Source organism: Galeopterus variegatus, unplaced genomic scaffold (genome assembly GCF_000696425.1).
Source record: "Galeopterus variegatus unplaced genomic scaffold, G_variegatus-3.0.2 Scaffold17962, whole genome shotgun sequence".
NCBI classification, from domain to species: Eukaryota; Metazoa; Chordata; class Mammalia; order Dermoptera; family Cynocephalidae; genus Galeopterus; species Galeopterus variegatus.
The window spans coordinates 3,031-17,475 of NW_007744073.1; the positions used below are offsets into that span (position 1 = coordinate 3,031).

Here is a 14,445-nt window from a genome sequence, read left to right on the forward strand (position 1 = left end):
TTTTCTTTTTTATTTTCCTATTTTTTCAATGTCTTGAAGTAATTTATCGGAAAAATGTCACAGCTTTTTCAGTTGATAAAATGATACTTTATTCTGGGTTTCTAACCTGTACTATGACAGCATTTACATCAAGTGAGCTTGTCAAAATTCTAAACACAAGAGCACACACACAGAAAACATGCTTTTGGAATCATTCATTACAAATAGATACTTTGCAAACAAAGTGTTTATGACATTCTTCACAGAAATTGTAAAATCTATCCTAACATTCACATCAACTAACAAAAGACACCACACAGCCAAACCAATCCAGACAAAGAAAAAAATAATAATAAAGTTGGAGGCATTACACTACCTGACTTTAAATTCCACTACAAAACTATAGTAAGAGAAACAGCATGGTACTGGCATAAAAACAGACCGTAAAAACAATGGAAGAGAACAGAGAACCCAGAAAACAATCCACATACTTACAGCCAACTGGTCTTTGACAAAGGCACTGAGAACATACTTCGGTAAAAAGACTGACTCTTCAATATATGGTGCTGGAGAAACTAGATAACCATCTATAGATGATAAAACTAGACCTGTACCTTCCACCATATTTGAAAATCAACCCCAAATGGATAAAAGCCTTGAATATAACACCAGATACCTTACAAGTCCGAAAATTAAACACAGGTGAAACACTTCAGTAAGTAAGACTGGGGAAAAACTTAGTGAAAATGACCCTAAAAGCACAGGCAACAAAAGAAAACAAAATAAACCAATGTGGTTGTATCAGACTAAACACCTTCTACACAGGAAAGGAAACAATTAACTAAACAAAAAGACAACCTACAGAGTGGGAGGAAATATGTGTAAACTATGCATGCAGCTTGGGATTATTATACAGAATATACAAGGAACTCAGAAAACATGACCATTAGAAAAAAGTATATGAACCAGTTTAAAAAATCGGCAAAGGAGCCTAATAGACATTTCTCAAAAGAAGATATACAAATGGCCAATGGACACATTATATAATTCTCAACATCCCTAAACATCAGGGAAATACAAACCAAAACCACACTTATATATCATCTCATTCAGATAGATCGGCCATTATCCAGAATACAGAGTAAGAGATGCTAGGTAGGATTCTGAGAAAGTGAAACCCTCCTACACTGGCGGTTGAACTGTAAATCAGTGCAGCTATTATGGAAAACAGTACAGAAGTTCCTCAAACAATGACAGATGGATCTACCATATAATCCAGAAATCCTACTGCTGGGTATATAACCATAGGAATGGAAGTCATCATGTTGAAGGGAAACTTGCACTCCCATGTTTAACACAGCTCTACTTACAGAAGCCAAGATTAGGACCCAACTTACATGCTCATTGGTGGGTGTCTGGATAAGTAAACTTTGGTATCTGTACACAATATAATACTACTTTGGCAATTAAACAAATAACAAAAGTTTGCCATTTGCAGCAACATGGAAGAATTTGGGGAAAATTATGCTAAGTGAGATGAGCTGAGCACAAAAAGTGAAATACCACATGTCCTGACTCATAAGTGAGAGCAAAGAAAAATTAGAGAAAGAAAGACACAATGATCACAATAACTTGCTGAACTTTCAAAAGGAGAGGTCATACTTAGGCCACCAGAGGTGTGAAATGGGGAGTGGGAGGGGTTAACAAATAACTGGTAAAGCGCCCCCCAAAATATTATATTGCATAATGTTGAATATAGTATTTATTCTGATCTGAGCATGATTTACTGTAGACAGATATGGATATTCAGTGCCATAAGCCTCAGATATTTTTTTTTTAAGTTTCAATACAAATAATAAAAAAATATATAATTATTTTATTTTTAAGAAAAAATATCAATGAAAAAATTTAGGGCATAGAATAATACAATTATAAATGTTAAACTATGGAAACGGGAGAAAAATATTAATTTCCATTTATGCTGATCAGTGCTCAAAATCTCTCAATAAAATCATGTTCAGCGTTAGATCCTTAGATCGCTGAACAAAGATACTCTGGGAACTAAAGTTTAAAATGTACTAAAATAAATTTCTATGCTTTAAAATAGCAAATCAAGTTGAATGGATGGGCTTGATGTTATGGAGGTCACCACCAGTAGGAAATAGAGATCCTTCCCTTGGAACTTCTTGAGAAGCCACATGTTGACCTGGGGCACTGAGTGGGACATTATTTTCCTGTTTCAACCTCCGTTGCTGGCGGATACCCCTGAGAGGTTTAACATATCAACACATCAGAGTGGTATCGACCTGTGGGACTCAAAGTTCCCACTACAGTGAAGAAAGTTATGCATCTCCTGAGAGCTGTTTCAGGTAAAGGTGGATTATGGCCATACAGAAATATCCAACACAATTGCTGCTAACATTTGTCTTGGCCTGGGGGACATGAGAGGGAACAACAAATATCCAGTCCAGTGTGTCCTTATATTTCTCTTTTCTTAGTTGGTTCCACACAGGTCCACTCAGTGCACTCTGCCACAAAGGCCAGACTGACTCCTCTTTGTATCGGTGCATAGGTGCCATCTTAGCCTGAAAGACATGGGGCACTTACCATCCCTGGTAGAGAAACTCTCTTTATCAGCTGCTCCACAGTCATAAGTATCCCCATAAGAAGACAACAAACATAGACTCAGATTAAGTGGAACCACCTCTGTGCCCTAGTAGAAGGATTGTGAAGGCATAAATAAAACTTTGCATTTAGTCACCACAAATGTGGTGAAAACAATTAATCCTACTTCTACACTCTTATTCACAGACACCTGTGTTGTAGCTATTGGGCCCAAGCCTCCTATACAGCCCATTGAATAGGACCATAGGCTGGGAGCTAGATTACACTGAAATGCCTTTAATGGAATTAATTTAGATCTCATAGTTACTTCTGGAAGATGATGCCATACAACATTCTCGGTCACATCAATTTGGTTTTATTTTCAGAGAGTTGAATTGGCCCTTCCAGTGTTCTATTAGTCTTTCTGCTTCTGGAAAAATCTAAATGATGGATGACAACTTTGGCCCATGCATGTGTTCCCATGGCCTCACATCCTACTACTCAACAACAACTAGAGTCCTTGGTCTTAGACAACATCCCGTGGGATCTTGTATCAGATCCAGACATTCAGCACCAAGGACATTGTTTATGGGAAAGGACTTTGGCAAGCAAGGCAAATCTCATGCCGGGTAAGACTAACTACCATAAACAACTATAGAGCTAAAAATGTAGGTGAAGTGTTCATGGTATTCTCTGTCTTATTTCTGCAACATTTGTTTAAGCCTAAAATTACTTCAAAGTACATTTAAAAATTAAGGAAAATATGAATTAACAGCTATATAAGGCCAATAAAATATTAGATGAGAAAATTTTGATGAGGACAATTCGCTGACTCTCATATGTTAATGTGACATGAAGCAATCAACTTATTACCAAGAGGATTATGGGCATTCCCATGTTGACAGATGGTGGCGTATTTATCACTATCATCTCAGGCACTCAGTGGGATGAGGTAGGCCAGTCGTGGAGGGAGGCATCCCCAAAGTTTATTTTCCATGCTTAGGAAAGCCTGATATAAACAGAGAAGGCACAAAGGTTGGTACAGAAATATTGATAGTGATATAAAATCAATTATCTCATTTCCTGGACCCACTGACTTAGCAGAACATGTTTTCCTCTCACAGATGTGCTGATTACTCTCACATGTCAATGCATTCTGTTGGACTTTAAAATCATAATTACCCTGAAATTTTGTGTCATAGATTGTTAGAAAATTCCCTGAGAAGTTACAACATTAATTTTCAGGAAGATGTGGAAAATTATCTGGATATGATGAAAAAATATCTGGACAAGTATAAATGCCAGTGATGAAAAAATATCTGGATAAGTATAAATGCCAGAAAATAACTAACCAAAGAGGTTATTTCAAGATGATTGTCCAGGAAGGACTAAAGCTAAAAAGGCTACAAAAGCATCATGTAGACTGAGAACTAAGAAGAACCATCAGATTTGTCATCTCAGAATGTTAATTCTATCAGTGAGAGCACAGAGTGGAATTGCTGGTGTAGACAAAAATTAGAACAAGTCCAACAGAGAATGAAACATGTTATACCTGAAGACATGCGGGACACTCATATTTTCACTTTCTGTGTGAGGACCCGGAGGTACAGTCCTTCTAAATGGAGGGTTTTTATTTCTTAAGAATAATACCAAGCACATGTTGTTAATAAAATCACTCAGGATATGTCCACATAAAGGACTGCATAAGTGACAGTGCCACCCAGGCGTCACTCTGGACCCCACATATAGGACTGCATAAGTGACAGTGGCACCCAGGGGTCACTCTGGACCACTCAGGCCATGTGATCATGCTGCATTACTCAGAATCCTTTCCGTCAACCACAGATTGCGATGGGGAAGCTCAAGTTTAAGGTCAATGTTTTACTCTATGAAGAAAAGAGGAACAAAGGACACATACATTGAAAAAACCTTCCAAAATTCACAATGTCCTTGTTCATCACAAATTTGTCAGTATACGGTCTAGATTTAATATTTGCACTTTTTTGCTTTTACCAATTTGCCTGGGCAATAAAGTTAATTGGTATTTTTAGACAGTGTCAGTGAATATATGTGTGTAGGGGGGAAGAATGGCATTATTTTAAAACACATATATTAAAAATTATACTCACCTTAAAAATTCACATATTTAATATATGTGCTACAATACCATCTATTCTATAAAACATGACCATATTGTATGTACTTTTCTGCAAAAAGAGTTTTTTGATTCAATTGGATATCTAACATTTTCAAGATGGGTTTGTTTGCATTAAATGAACATAAAACTTTAGCTGGCTCATGTAGAAAGTGGGAATTTTGGCTATTCTACATAATGGTTGGGTGGGGCATGCCTGGCATATGGCAGAATCTCAGCCTCATATAATTAGTATTATGGAGGAACACAGTGTGGTACAGATGCAATAACGATCCATTGCTTCATGTCTGATGGTCTTTATTTATGTTATTACACTTTACATAAAATAATCACAGCTTGTTGCGGGGGCGCACCTGGGGTCCTCTTGCAGACCCAGAAGGAGAAGGAGCCAACAGGATTACCCCGGTGTTGAGGCCAAGGGATCTCGGGAAAAAGTGAGCCTGCTGCCCGCCGACCCAGCCTGGTGAAAGAGACATTCAGATGCGGCAGGGATTCTGTCAGGGCAGTTCCACTTTATTGCTGTTACACTGCAATTTATATAAGCAAGCAAGTAGGGGCTTTCCATGAACTAACCAATCAATTAAAGGATCACGCGGGCATGCATTTTGTACTAACATTTAGAGCACAGCGATCACGCAGGGTTCACGAGTGTGGAAATACTGGAGGACCAATAAAAACCTTTTGGAGCTATCTTGGGCTACACCTCCCCTACTTCCCGCGGGTGCCATCTTCATCCTCCACCCATAGGCACCATGTGCCTCACAGATAATGTTTGCCCCTAAAAATGGGCCCAACATCTCCCCCTATTTTCTTTATAAAAAGAACAACCCTGTAATGGGCAGTTGAGGCGGATAAACTCTCAACCTCATTGGCTTTTATGTGACTGTGCCTGTCTCAGGTTGTCCCCCTCTGGGGATGGTACCCATCATTGGCTAGACAGCCACCTGTGGAGAGCCAGCGGAGCCCCTTAAAGATTGCTGTGGATTTTTTGAAGAGCCATATTGGCCCAAGGGTTTTGAGGGAATTTTCTTGGGCCACATTTTCTACCACTTGGGTGAGCATAGTTATGGGTCCTAGATTTCGTTGAATGAGAGCCATGATTTTAGTAAAAATTAAAGGACCAATCATTAGCACTCAGAGGATGATTAAGAGGTGGCCCAGTAAGGCAGATATTAACGTGGTAAACCAGGGAGAACTGTTAAACCAAGAATGAAACCAGCCCTCATTGGCCTCTCTTTCTTTAACAAATTTCCAAGCCCTCTCTAACCTTTGTCATAGATTATTTTACTATTCCAGAGTGATAGGCATAAAAGCAACATTCTTCCCTGAGAGCTGCACATAAGGCTCCCTCTTGTAAACATAGGAGGTCTACTCCCCTTCTATTTTGTAATACAAATTTGGAAAGAGAAGTTAATGATTTTTGCAAATGGGTAATTGATGTTTCAAGGTGGTCTAGATCTATGTCTATAGCCTCCATTAAAGCTTGTGTATGGGTGTAAGTATGTCCAATTCCAGCAGTCCCCACCCCAGCGCCTACAATCCCCAATAAAGTACTAATGGTAACAGTGGCCCCTAGTGCCCTTTTACTGCTGTGAGGACAGTTACTTTTCCAATATTGAAACATTTCTTCCCCTTTATGCCATAATATTTGGGGAACAAAATCTTCTGATACACAAGTTTTATGAGACAAGGATTGATTAAACACACAAGCAGTAAGCCTTGATTTGGTGCATAAACATCGCACAAGGCTGGGTTTAGCCCAGGTGCTGTTGAAGATAATGGTATTGGAACAAATGGGGGGGTTGTTTACAGCAACACATAATCCTTTTCCCAGCATATGTTGTATGGTTAAACCAGGATGGGTTCTGTTGTAATTAATGGCACACTGGTTGCTGTTAATGGGGAGGATAGTTACGTAACTTAATGCCACAGCCTCAAAATACGGGGGACAAACATCATAACGTAAACAACAATCTTTTGTCTAGGTTTGCTGCACTGGTAGGTGATTGGTTCCTCATGAGCTGGAGAGCCAGATGGTCCATAAAATGACCAGGTGTGGCATCATGCTGCTGTTGATGGTGTTAAGGAAAAAGGCAATCAGGATTGGAGTGAAACTCTCCCAGGAGGATTAAGAGGCAGGTTCACCCGGGTTGTTGCATAAGTCCCCTGAAAGAGAAGAATTTGCCTGAGGGTTGTTGTTGTCCCTGGGCTGAGTTATTGGTTCAAGATTTTGAGGTACAAATTTAAGGTTTTTGGCCGGTATCCATATGGGGCAGGGTTGGTCAAAGAGGAATACACACCCAATTCCCCTTCCCATAGTTAGGAGTGTGTCAGGTCCTCTACAGTGTCCGGAAATGGGGTCTTTCCATCTAACTTGTACCTCGGGCTTTATGTCTTGATTAGACCAGTGCTTTTGAAAAGGTGTCATTAATTTATTTTTGGAAAAATTTAGAATGTTTAATGTAAATAGTGCTAATCCTAATTATTGGTGGGGGCTGGTGGTACCCGCTTTTTGTTTTTGTAATAGAGTTTTTAAAGTTTGGTGACAATGCTCTATTATAGCTTGTCCCTGTGGATTGTATGGAATACCTGTGGTGTGGCAAATGCGCCAGCTTGAAAGGAACTCCTGAAATGCATGGCTAACAAAACAGGGGGCATTATCAGTTTTAATTTGATTGGGGAGTCCAAGTGTTGCAAAACATTTTAAAAGGTGACTTTGGGCATGTCGAGCCTTTTCCTCTGAATGAGCAGTCACCCAGCAGGCATGACAATATGTATCAACAGCAACAAAAACATACTTGAGCTTTCTAAAAGAGGAAAAATGAGTGACATGAATTTGCCATAATACATTGGGTTTTAATCCCCTAGGGTTAACTCCTGGAGATTGTAAAGGGCGCACCTGGAAGTAAGTAAGGCAGAACTTACAAGTATGAGCAATCTTTATTAAATCTTTAATAGGGATTTGCAGGAACCGTTTATTTAGGATCCTCCAATTTACATGAGTTTGGGCATGGAGATTAAATGCATCTTGTAAAGTTAAAACATGGGGGTTAGAAGAGGCTGTTTTGTCTCCTAAAAAGTTTCCTAGTGAAAGTAAACCTTGCAATTTTTGATGGCCTGTAAGATGTTGTATATACATGGGTTGGGCCCATTTGAATAAAAATGATCGGGTCTGTGGTCTTGTAGTTGTTTGATACGGTCTCGAACAATCCCGGATTTGTTGGTATAGAAGCAGCATCTTTCCTGTAGGTCTAAACACACACCTCCTTCTTCTTCAGTTAGTAAATTGAGACCCCTTCTGTTTTTTGTTTTTTTTTTTCCCCCTTTTTGTCTTTTTTGTGACCGGCAATGGATCGCAACCCTCAGTGTTGCACCTGCACCTCGCTTAGCCAGTGAGCGGCCAGTCTGTATGTGGGATCCAAACCCTCGGCGGGAGCGCCGCCATGCTCCCAAGCAGTGCACTGTAGCAGTGTGCCACAGGGTCGGCCCATACCCCTTCTGTTTTGTAAGACTACTTCTGCCAGGGAATCTAACTGGTCTTGGAGGTCCTGTATAATTTGGGAAATAGTTTGCATATCTGAGACTAATTGCATATACAATTTGGTGTATTGAGTTATAGAGTGGCTAAGGCCAGCAGTTCCAGTCGCAACTGCAGTAGAAATCCCCAGTCCAGCAAGTAAGGGAATTAACTGCATGGCTCTCTTGGCCCTCCCAGCTATGTGAACAATGGAAGGGACAGGGACAGGCTTATCTCCAGGTATAATGTCTTCATCGGTTAGGAGAGAAGCTAAGACACACAATCCTGTCCAACTAGTTGGTTATTGGGTATAAGCCTCATTGTTCCCACAAACAAAGACAGAGCCATTCTGAGCCCACAGGGGAGTGGAGATGTTAACAATTGTCAAACACTGAGCGAATGTGGCAAAGCCAACATTAATTTCATAACTATTGTTAACTGAGGGAGAGTGGTAGCAAGAGGAATTAGTAAACTGTAAAGGCTGTACCTATAAAGGAAGGGTTAAGGAGCACTGTCCCTCAGAGGAGTAATTGGAAAGTGGAGTGGGGAAGGCGAGGGGGAGAGGCTGTCCTACTCTTAAGCAAAGCCAGCAGTTCTGAGCAAGTTTAAAATTGGAGGCATTAAGCAAGCTATGGGTGGTTTGAAGGATGTTGGCTCATTTTTTTCTATTTTTCTTTGTATCTTAAATATCATAGCCTGATCTTGAGGGCCTCATCCATCAGATGCATGAATAGGAGCAGTAAGGGACCAACACACAGGCTGGCCCACTGTGCCCGTGCAAGGGGCTAAGCAATATTTAGATGAGGGTGATCCAACAGCAGAGGGGGGAGTTGCAAACTCCCCTCCGAAAGACCCTGAATAAATTTTATCTAAGGTGGCTGTATAATATGTACTGTTCCCATGGGTGCATAGCTGAAAAGCAGAGTAACAAGAGCTATGCATAGAATCAGCAAAAGCCTGACAGGGGCATGGGCCAGGGTGCCCATCAGCAGTAGGTATAGCCCTAGGCTCATTGACACACTGCCACTCAAGGAATGATGTCCCTGACCAGCCAGCCTGGAAAGCCATGCAATCACCACAATCTATGGATGACCAAGTATTGGTTGGAGGACTGGAAATGATTCCTCCTTAATTTTAATAGTGGATACTTTTTAGATCTCTTAGGTATGGCACCAGCTGCCTTGACCTCCTCACTCTCATCTTCTAGGGAGATTAGATCTACGTCCTCCCTAGGTGGTGAAGAGGGACTTTGGAGGTCAGTCTTGGAACTGGCTTTTAATAATTCTTTCAGTTTGGGCCACAGTTTCTGAAACTTCTAGGGATTTATCCCTATCCTAAATCATGTCCCTGATTAAATTCCAATAGGAGAAGGCAATAATGGGGACCTTTTCTGGCCCAAAAGTCTCATAGAAATCTTGTATAGTTTCTCCAATTCGAGATGACTTTTTATAATTAATAGTCCCTTTTCTGGGAACCAAGGACAAAGATTCTGCATGAAATCAAAAAATCTTAATAGATCAGTTGTTTTAACCTTTACTCCTCACATCTTTAAAGCCTTTTGTAACTCTCTTATGTAGTTGTCATGACAACTTAATTTTTGTCCCATTATAGGGCTCGCTTACTCACCTTATCCTGACGCAGTAGGTTCCCATGGCGGACTAAGGTTCTACTCTTTCTCTTTCAGCGGTCGACCCTCCGATGCACCATCTTCCTCATGATATCCCTCATATCCAGTGGCCCACGTTTGGGCCCCAGAAATGTCCCGACCCACGGGATATTCAACGCGGACCCTGCAGGGAGGAGTGGGAATTGGATGGTACAAGAGACACAAGAAATGGAGACAAGACAGTATTCTGATCAAGTCTCGTTTATTAGACAGAACGTCACAGCTTATATAGCCAGCAGGAGGGAATCAGCAGATAAGGAAGTGAGCAGCAGATGGTTTACTGAGTAAACTGCAGGGCAGGTTGTTCCAGTTAAAGGAACAATTCTCAGCTATCTAAAGCAATGCAGCTGTGATGTACGCCTAGGGCTGTGCAAGCAGTAAGAAGGAGAAAATGGCAGAAAGGTCACAGCATTTAGTGCCAGAGGGCTATTTGCAGGGCTTCATGAACCTGGGCAGGCTATGACCGGGCTCTGTGGCCCCGGACACATCAGGTTCTCATCCATTACTCCGTGAGGCCGTAAGGTATTAAAGACACAAATAACAAGACATAATACATCTCAGGGGACAGCTGAAAACTTGGAGAGTGGATGATTCCGTTGAACCCAAAAGGAAGCACAGGCCCCTCTGCACTGGCTCAGGGAATCAGCCCTGAACTTGGAGGGTCCAGAGTGCCCCCTTGTGGCCCCATGTATCCCTGTAGGGAGGTTTGTGTCTGGGCTCCCACTGATGTCCCCTCACTGTGTCTCTGGCACAGTAATACACGGTTGTGTCCGAGGACTTCAGGCTGCTCCAATGCAGGTAGGCGGTACTGGCAGAGTTGTCAGTGGAGAGGGTGACATGTCCTTGGAAGGTCTGGCCATAGTTTGTTTCTGAATCACTAGGATCAATCCTCCCCACCCACTCCAGGCCTTGCCCTCAAGCCTGGCACACCCAGCTGATCCAGTAGCTAGTAAAGCTGTATCCAGAAGTCTCACAGGAGATCCTCAGAGACTCCCTGCGCATTTTCACCTCTGCCCCTGACTGCACCAGCTGCACCTGGGAAAACGCACCTTTGTGGGAGATGCAGGACTCAGATCAGGGGTCCCCTCCTGCCCACTCCACTCTATGACCCAAACTCTGTGCCTGGACAGACCTAGGAGAACAGCCAGCAGGAGGGCATGGATGGTGGCAGACCCCATCCTGGACGGTGACAGAAGAGGACACACTGAGTACCCAGCTAGTCGGTGAGGGGGACTCCACTGTGGAGGGGAGCCATTGGATTAAATGAAAAGTCCCCCCACTTGAGTTGGCATATTTACCACCTTGCCCTCTAGGCGATCAGCCCAAGGTTTCATAAACCAGAACCTCCGGGGACCAATAATGAGGCTCATTTGAGCCTCATGTGACAGAGAGAATAATGTCACAGTAAAACACAAAAGTTTGTACCTCGCCCCTGGGCCCTGGAATACACAGAAGCGCTGGACTGAGAAATGCAATTGCTGGTGTCCACGGTGATCTCACCATGGGAAACTCTCACAAGGTTGTCCTCACACCAGCATCAGCCACGTGTGTATTTAAGATGCAGAATATCAGTTCTATGTATGCGAGTTGTCAGAATCACAATGGAGTCACTTGTGTTAAACAAACAAAACTGACAGAGTTGGGAAGGGTGTGAAGGGAGGATGTTCATGCACACATACCTGGTAACACAAATTACCACAAAGAACTGCAAAACCACAGCCTTGCACAGAGGCCATCACAGCCTTACACACACATTTGCAAGGACATCTGACCAGCAACTTGCCATCCAACCACAGACTAGTGACACTCTTGTGATTGATACTGTAGACAAGCATGATTATTCAAAATAATTATGTAACTTCCATTTTTTTTCTTTTAAATACTTGGCCTTCATTTATATCCCAGAACATGCACATAGTTTCCTATGACACACATATGCCTTTTGTAATGTTCTGTTCCCAGTTAAGTTTATGATTCATTGGAGAGCCTCTCTCTGTTCGTTATTCAGGTTACCATTCCCAGGAGCCCTGAATCTGAGCCTCTGAGGTAGGACTAGGCACCTACAATCTTATGTGTCCTGAAGGAGAGTCTTGTTGCACCAAAGGTTGTAAAGTACCCTATGCTTAGAAACAGATTGTGCCTCAACATACACAGCCCATTAAAGGTCTGCATAAATACAACAAAATTTTGTCTATGTTACAGAATGGAAAATGTTTCTCTAATACTTATATCTTAAATTCTTAAAACCGTCATCTCAGGGGGCTGGCCCGGTGGCGCACTGCTACAGTGCGCCGCTTGGGAGCATGGCGGCGCTCTGCCGAGGGTTCGGATCCCACATACAGACTGGCCATTCACTGGCTGAGCGAGGTGCGGGCGCAGCGCCGAGGGTTGCGATCCCGTTGCCGGTCCGGTCCAGTACGGGTGCGACACTGAGGGTTGCGATCCATTGCCAGTCACGAAAAAAGACAAAAAGGAAAAAAAAAAGAAAAAATATCTGCACAGTGAAGACAAATAATTCAATTAATGAGGTAATGTAATAAATGTATACGTAGGATTCTGCATCTAAGAAAATTATAAGTCTGTGCTTTTCTTTTTCATGTGCTCATAGAAATATTTACAGAAATTAATCATATAGTAACACAAAGAAAATCTTAATAAATTCCAAAGAGAAAAATAAACAAAATTTGCCATCAATATACTCTGATCACCATATAATAAAGGTAGAAATTATTAACAGAAGTATGAACAAGAACATACAACTTCCTGAAAGTGTTAAAACTCTCCTCAAAGTAATTTAGATCCAGGGAAAAATCAAACTGTAATTACAGATTGCTTAGAAAATAGCAATAATAACACTACATATAAAACATTTGAGATATGGTCAAACTTTGAGATATACTCAGAGTTAAATTTATATTCTTAAATTATTTCATTATTAAATAATAATGAACAGAAATAGATGAATTAAACATGCAACCTAGGAAATTAGAAAAAGATCACAATAAAACAAACTTAAGGAAAACGTAAGAATAGAATAAACAAAGATTTTTAAAAGAAATTTATGAATTATAAAACAAAAACTTAGTAGAATTTATACAATTTATGTGTATTTAATGAATATTAGTGAAATGCTTTGACTGCGAAGGAGACAATCTTCAAAATTGAAAGCAAGCACGGTGTGGCCATAATGTGCCTGGGGTGATGAATGTCTCAGAGTTTACCAGGTTTTACTTTTCCAAATTTTGTAAGAAGAAATTTAAACAGCCTAAAATAGACAAAACATAAATATAAAAAAAATGCATGCAGGACAGGAAAATGTTTATTTTCATTAATGGTGATCTGGACTCTAAATTTATTTATTATATTTATTTATTTGTATTTATTTATTTTAATGAATTTGTGTTTGTGCTTAGATCCTATAAGAAGGCTATTCCAGAGAAATTAAGAGTGAAGATGTAAGTAAAGAATTTTTTTATCTTTTTCAATGTCATATCAATGGTGTGTGAAGGAGCTTCATTTTATGAAGGTCACTGCCAGTAGGAAGTAGAGCCCCACACTTCAAGGTCTCTGGAGACTCCATGTAATGTCATGAGGCCCTAGGAGTGGAGCATTTGTCTCTCTGCTACTCCCTCTGTTGTCAATGGTCATCCCTGGAAGGACTAAAGTCTCTACACTTCAGTGATTCATCAAACATAGATCCTCAGAATCCCCACTGCAATCAAGAAAGTCGTACATCACCTAAGCACTGTCTCAGCTGCAGGTGAATCATGTACGCTCAGAACTGCCTAATGCAATGGATGCTATAATCTTTGTTGGCTCAGTGGACATAGATGGGATCAACAGGAACCCACTAGAGTGAGCCCTTGATCCACACAGTGCAATGATCAGTACACTTTGCTATGAAGTCTTTGAAACAGCAGCCAGGCCCAATGTACATGGAAGTCAGTGTGAGAGTTCATGGATCAGGATTCACTACCACATTGTAGCTGGACCTGTGGTCACCACTTGACACTTGTCACTATCCCCTCTCATGTCCAGTCTAGATTCTTCTAAGTCATGCCCAGCACTTTCGTGTTGGTGATGACTGCGTGTTGCTTGGCTGGTGGGATGATCTAGGCCTTGAACGCTAAGTGCCCATTGTCCTTGTTGACTTGGGCAATGTCAGGTGTTTGATGCCGATGCCCTAGACCTTGTTGAATGTAACAGAAAAAATTCCCACACTCTGCATAGGTCAAGGTGACTCCTCTCTGTCTCTGCTGGTAGCAGCAAATTTACACCAAAGGAGGCAAGTCAAATACTTGCATCCATATAGGAAAACTTTCTTTTTTGTTGCTGATGCACATTTATAGGAATTTTGATGACTTAGGCTGTCATCACATCCTCAGACTCACTGAAATCCTTCTTGTCCCCACCTTATGTAAACATTGCTTCCTGAGGACCAGTTCTCCTAACTGATCATGGCCTAAGGTTGTGGAGATAGGAAGAAAATTATGAAAAATAAATGTGCATTGTCACCATAGATGT

The 14,445-nt window shown here is 41.2% G+C and overlaps 1 pseudogene; it reads right to left on the reverse strand.

The window, feature by feature from the left end:
• Nucleotides 1-9,921: 9,921 nt before the first annotated feature.
• Nucleotides 9,922-11,291, reverse strand: LOC103582804 (annotated as a pseudogene).
• Between the last annotated feature and the right edge of the window lie 3,154 nt (nucleotides 11,292-14,445).